Source organism: Cebus imitator, unplaced genomic scaffold (genome assembly GCF_001604975.1).
Source record: "Cebus imitator isolate Cc_AM_T3 unplaced genomic scaffold, Cebus_imitator-1.0 Scaffold25, whole genome shotgun sequence".
Classification (NCBI taxonomy): Eukaryota; Metazoa; Chordata; class Mammalia; order Primates; family Cebidae; genus Cebus; species Cebus imitator.
The window spans coordinates 4,262,390-4,268,941 of NW_016107340.1; the positions used below are offsets into that span (position 1 = coordinate 4,262,390).

Genomic DNA, 6,552 nt, shown 5'->3' on the forward strand with positions numbered 1-6,552 from the left:
TTTTGCTCTCCATTTGCTTGGTAAATCTTCCTCCATTCCTTTATTTTGAGCCTATGTGTGTCCTTGCATGTGAGATGGGTTTCCTGAATACTACACACCAGTGGGTCTTGACTTTTAATCTAATTTTCCAGTCTATGTCTTTTGATTGGGGCATTTAGCCCATTTACATTTAAGTTTAATATTCTTATGTGTGAATTTGATCCTGCCATTTTGATGCTAGCTGGTTGTTTGCCTCTTAGCTGATGCAGTTTCTTCATTGTGTCGATGGTCTTTACCATTTGGTACATTTCTGGAGTGGCTGGTACTGGTTGTTGCTACACCCTATCATTGAAATTGAAAGTGCTAGAAGAGCAAGATAAAAAATACTCAAAAGCTAGCAGAAGACAAGAAATAACCAAGATCAGAGGAGAACTGAAGGAGATAGAGACACAAAAACCCTTAAAAAAAAATCAGTAAATCCAGGAGCTGGTTTTTTGAAAAGATCAACAAAATAGGCCGCTAGCCAGATTAATAAAAAAGAAAACAGAGAAAATCAAATAGATTTTCAGACTAAAAGAGAACCAAATCAAGAATGAACTCCCATTCACAATTGCTACAAAGAGAATAAAATACCTAGGAATGCAACTACCAAAGGATGTAAAGGACCTCTACAAGGAGAACTACGAACCACTGCTGAAGGAAATAAGAGAGGATATAAACAGATGGAAAAACATTCCATGCTCATGGTTAGGAAGAATCAATATTGTGAAAATGGCCATACTGCCCAAAGTAATTTACAGATCCAATGCTATCCCCATCAAGCTACCTATGACCCTTTTCACAGAATTGGAAAAAACCACCTTAAACTTCATATGGATCCAGAAGAGATTCCACATAGTCAAAACAATCCTAAGCAAAAAGAACAAAGCTGGAGGCATCACGCTACCTGACTTCAGACTATACTACAAGGCTACAGTAATCAAAACAGCTTGGTACTGGTACCAAAACAGATATAGACCAATGGAACAGAACAGAGGCCTCGGGGGCAGCATCACATATCCACAACCATCTGATCTTTGACAAACCTAACAAAAACAAGCAATGGGAAAAGGATTCTCTGTTTAATAAATGGTGTTGGGATAACGGGCTGGCTATGTGCAGAAAACAGAAACTGGAGCCCTTCTTGACACATTACACTAAAATTAACTCCAGATGGACTAAAGACTTAAACATAAGACCACACACCATAAAAACCCTAGAAGAAAACCTAGACAAAGCCATTCAGGACATAGGTATAGGCAAGGACTTCATGACTAAAACACCAAAATCATTGGCAACAAAAGCCAAAATAGATGAATGGGATGTAATTAAACTCTAGAGCTTCTGTACAGCAAAAGAAACAATCATTAGAGTGAACCAGCAACCAACAGAATGGGAAAAAAAATTTGCAATTTACCTATCTGACAAAGGGTTAATATTCAGAATCTACAAAGAACTAAAACAGATTTACAAGAAAAAAAGAAACCCATTCAAAAGTGGGTGAAGGATATGAACAGACACTTTTCAAAAGAAGACATATATGAGGCCAATAAACATGAAAAAATGCTCATGGTCATTGGTCATTAGAGAAATGCAAATCAAAACCACATTGAGATACCACCTCACGCCAGTTAGAATGGTGATCATTAAAAAATCTGGAGACAACAGATGCTGGAGAGGATGTGGAGAAATAGGAATGCTTTTACACTGTTGGGAGTGCAAATTAGTGCAACCGTTGTGGAAGACAGTGTGGTGATTCTTCAAGGATCTAGAAATAGAAATTCCATTTGACCCAGCAATCCCATTACTGGCTATATAGCCAAAGGATTATAGATCGTTCTGTTATAAAGATACATGCACACGTATGTTCATTGTGGCACTGTTTACAATAGCAAAGACCTGGAACCAACCCAAATGCCCATCCATGATAGACTGAACAAGGAAAATGTTCAGGCACATATACACCATGGAATACAATGCAGCTGTAAAAAAGGATGAGTTCATGTCCTTTGTAGGGACATGGATGAATCTGGAAACCATCATTCTCAGCAAACTGACACAAGAATGGAAAACCAAACACTGCATGTTCTCACTCATAAGTGGGTGTTGAACCACGAGAACACATGGACGCAGGGAGGAGAGCATCACATACTGGGGTCTGTTGGTGGGGACTAGGGGAGGGACAGCAGTGGTTAGGGAGATTAGGGAGGGATAACACGGGGAGAAATGCCAGATGCAGGTGTCAGGGAGATGGAGGCAGCAAACCACATTGCCATGTATGTACCTATGCAACAATTCTGCATAATCTGCACATGTGCCCCAGAATCTAAAGTATTATATATACATATATATATATATATATGTGTGTGTGTATATATATATATATATAATTTAAAGTGAAGAGATTAACTAACTTGCCCATGTAACATAGGAAGGTAAAGTATTAACTGTGATCTAAATTCAGCTCACATTTCAAATCCTTTCCACTATGCCACTGAGGATCTAGAATGGATTGGAGAAAGGAAGTGTAGTGGAAGGAAGAGCCCGTAGAAAGTTTTTAAAATCATATATGCAATGAAAAAGCTAGATGTGAACTTCAGTAGGTAGCAAAAATGGCAAATGTGGAATGGACTGTAGAAGTATTGCAAAGGCAAGACTATAGAGGCTGTGGAGGGTAGTGGTGAAGAACTTCTGTGGAGTCACATACACCTGAGTCACTATCTCTACAATCCTTACTTCTCTAAGCCTTAGTTGTTTCATTTGTGAAATATAAAGATTAAATGAGTTAATGCATGTGAAATGATTAGGGGAGTGCCTTATACATAGTAAGTACTCCATAAATGTTAGTTATTATGGGAAGGTGAGTAAGAGAGAGGAATCCAAGATGTTTTTAAGGTTTCTAATCCTAGCCTCTAGTGCCAGTAATTGAGATTAGTAAGAGGTAGATAATAAAATACGATTTCTACAATCTTTATGTCCGAATTAGATAGTAGATTCCTCTGCAGTAATTTATTCTTATGGTCTAAATAAACCAATTAAAAGCCAGACATTGGCAGAATGGATTAAAAACGCAACTCAATTATATGTTTTCTATAAGAAACTCATTTCAAATATAATGAACAGGTTGAAAGTGAAAGAAGATGTATCATGCAAACATCAATCAAATGAAAAACAATAGTAGCGATATTAATATCAGATAAAATAGACTTCAGAAAGTTACCAGATATGGGAAGGATTACTATATAAGAATAAAGCAATCAATTCACTGAGAAGACATAGCAATCCTAAATGTGTATAGAGCAAGCCACAGAAGTGTTAAATATATAAAGCAAAACTGATAGAACTGAAAGGATAAATAGTCAAATTTACAAATACAGTTGGAGACTTAAACATGTCTCTCTCAACAATTAATAGGATAACTAGAAAGAAAATCAGCAGGAATGTAGAAGAGCACCATTAATCAATAAGATCTAATCAACATTTGTAGAAAATGTTACAGATAGAAAATTTTTATTTACAGGATGCTCCATCCAATAACAACAGAATACACATTATTTTCAAGTGCCCATGAACCATATACTGGGATAGATCATATCTAGGACATAAAACAGACCCCAGGGAATTTAAAAGAAACACAATTTTAAACAGTATGTTCTTTGTCTACAACAGAAATAAGGTAGAAATAAACAGCAAAAAGATAGCAGGACAGCCTCCAAGCTCTTCAAAACTAAAGTAAACACTTCTAAATCATCTAAGAGTCAGAAAGGGATTCTTGAGGGAAATACAAAATTAAAGTGAATAAAAATGAAAATACAACATATTGAAATTTGTGCTAAGGAGGATCTGAGAGCGAAATTTAAAACACTAAATGCATGCATTAGAAAAGAAGAATAGTCTTAAATCAATTGTCTAGCCTCCCATCTTGATAATCTGGAAAAAGAAGAGCAAAATAGACTGAAAGCAAATGTAAAGAAGAAAATAGAAAAACGCTGAAATCAATGAAATTGAATACAGAAAAACAAAAAGGAAATTAATGAAACAAAAAGTTGTTTTGTTTTTTAACAGATTAATAATATTGAAAAACCTCTAGCAACACTGACAAAAGAAGAAGACACAGAATACCAGTATTAGGAATGAAACAGGATGTCACTGCAGGCTCTACAGCCTTTTAAAGTACCATTGGGGAGTACTACAAACACCTTTACACATTTAAACTTGACAACTTAAATGAAATAGATTGATTCCTTGAAAAACACAAACTACTACAATGCACCTAATATGAAATAGATAATTTGAATAACCCTGTAACGATTAATGAATTCATAATTTCAGAACCCTCAAAAAGAAATCTCTCCAGGCTCACATGTTTTCTCTGGAGAAATCTAGCGAATATTTAAGTAAGGATTAATATAAATTCTGCACAATCTCTGACAGAAAATGTAAGACGAGGGAATACTTCTAGATTTATTTCATAAACCTTGTTTTAACCTAATAATAAAACTCTACAGATAGTACAAAAATAAAACTATAGATTGTATCACTCATGAATATAGATGCAAGCATCCTTAACAAATATTAGCAAATAGAATTCAGTAATGTATAAAAAGAATTATGTACAATGATCAAGCAGGGTTTCTTTCAGAAATTCAAGGCTGCCTCAGTATTTATTTATTTATTTATTTATTCATTTATTTACTTACTATTTGAGATTGGGTCTTGTGCTGTCACCCAAGCTGAGTGCAGTGGCATGTTCACAACTCACTGCAGCCTCCACCTCTATCTGTACAAAAAATAAGAAAATTTAGCCAGGCATGGTGGTACATGCCTGCTACTGAGTAAATCCCAGCTACTGAGGAGGCTGAGATGGGAGGATCACTTGAGCCTGGGGGTTTGAGGCTAACGTGAGCCATAATCATGACTCTGTACTCAGCCTCAGTGACAGAGCCAAATCCTGTCTCAAAAATGAAAAGGAAACAAAAATTGTACAGACCAGGAAGGAAGAAATGAAACTGTTGCAACTTGCAGATGACATAGTTGATTTATGTAGAAAATAGCAAGGAATCGACAAAAGATCCTGAAGCTAATAATTGAGCTAAGCAAGGTCACAGGATATAACATACATGTACAAAATCATTTGTACTTCTTTGTACTAGCAATGAACACATGGATATCAAAATTGAAAATGTAGTGTCATTTGCTATTGCTAAAACATTTAAATATTTAGGTGCAAATCTTATGAAACATATAGGACGTACATACTAGAAACTACATGACACTTTAAAAAGTTGACAATCTAAATAAATGAAGAGACATGTTGTATTCATGGACTGGAAGATTTGATAATAAAGATACCAATTCTGTAGAAATTGATCTATACATTTAATATAATTCCTATCAAAATCCTAGCAAGATATTTTTGCATATATAGACAAGATTATTCTAAAATTGAAATGAAAAGGCACATGAACCAGAATAGTAAAATTATTTTGAAAAAATAAATACAGTTGATCTTTGGTATCTATGAGGAATTGGTTCCAGGACCTCCTGTGGATAGTAAAATCTTCAGATACTCAAGTCCCTTATGTAAAATGGCATATTTGTATGTAATCTGTGCACATCCTCCCATATACTTTAAAATTATCTCTAGATGACTTATAATAGCTAATATCACATAAATGCTATGTCAATAGCTGTTTACTATATTGTTTAGGGAATACTGACAAGAAAAAATTCTGTATATGTTTAGTACAGGCACAATTTTGTATTTGAATATTTTTGATTCAAAGTTGGCTGAATTAATATATAGAAACCCACAGATATGGAGAGTTGACTGTATAATGGGAGGAATTAGGCTAACTAGTTTCAATATAGCTAAAATTATCAAGATTGTATTGTTGGTAGAGGGACAGACACATATGAAAATGGAACAGAAGAGAGAATCCAAATGTAGACTCACACAAATACACCCAATTGACTTTTTACAAAGGTATGAAAACAATTCAATAGAGGAAAGTTAGTCTTTTCAACTAACAGTGCTAGGGCAATTAGATATCCACATGCAAAAACATTAAAATAAGAAGCTAGAACTGTTTCCTAGTTTATTCAAAAATTAACTCAAAATGAATCATAAATTTAAATGTAAAATGTAAAACTAAACATTTTATTTGAAAAATATAGGAGAAAATATTTGAAATCTAAGGCTAGGAAGGAGTTATTAGACTTGACACAAAAAGCATGATCCATAAAAGGATATTTGATAAACTGGACTTCATTAAATTAAAAACTTGTTTTGTAGAAATGCATATTTTGATTCAGGGGTCTATAGTTGAACCTGAGATTCTGTACTTACTAAAAGTTGCTAGATGATGCTAAAGTTGCTGGTGTAGGAACCATACTTTGAATAGCAAGAGATAGACAATCTGTTTGATTCCTTACAGTCCTAAAATTACAGGGATAATTTTTTCTTTTTTTTACTAGAGACAGGGTCTCCTTGTGTTGGCCAGGCTGGTCTTGAACTCCTGACCTCAGGTGATC

General features: G+C 34.6%; 1 protein-coding gene and 1 long non-coding RNA gene across 2 annotated transcripts in view; one reads left to right on the forward strand and one right to left on the reverse strand.

Moving 5' to 3' along the window:
* The window catches only part of LOC108300212, a 93,795-nt gene that overhangs the window by 25,875 nt on the left and 61,368 nt on the right, over window positions 1-6,552 (forward strand). The gene's annotated exons all lie outside the window — the stretch shown is intronic.
* Window positions 1-6,552, reverse strand: part of GPR149 (G protein-coupled receptor 149) — a 91,672-nt gene that overhangs the window by 14,747 nt on the left and 70,373 nt on the right. The window lies entirely within an intron of this gene.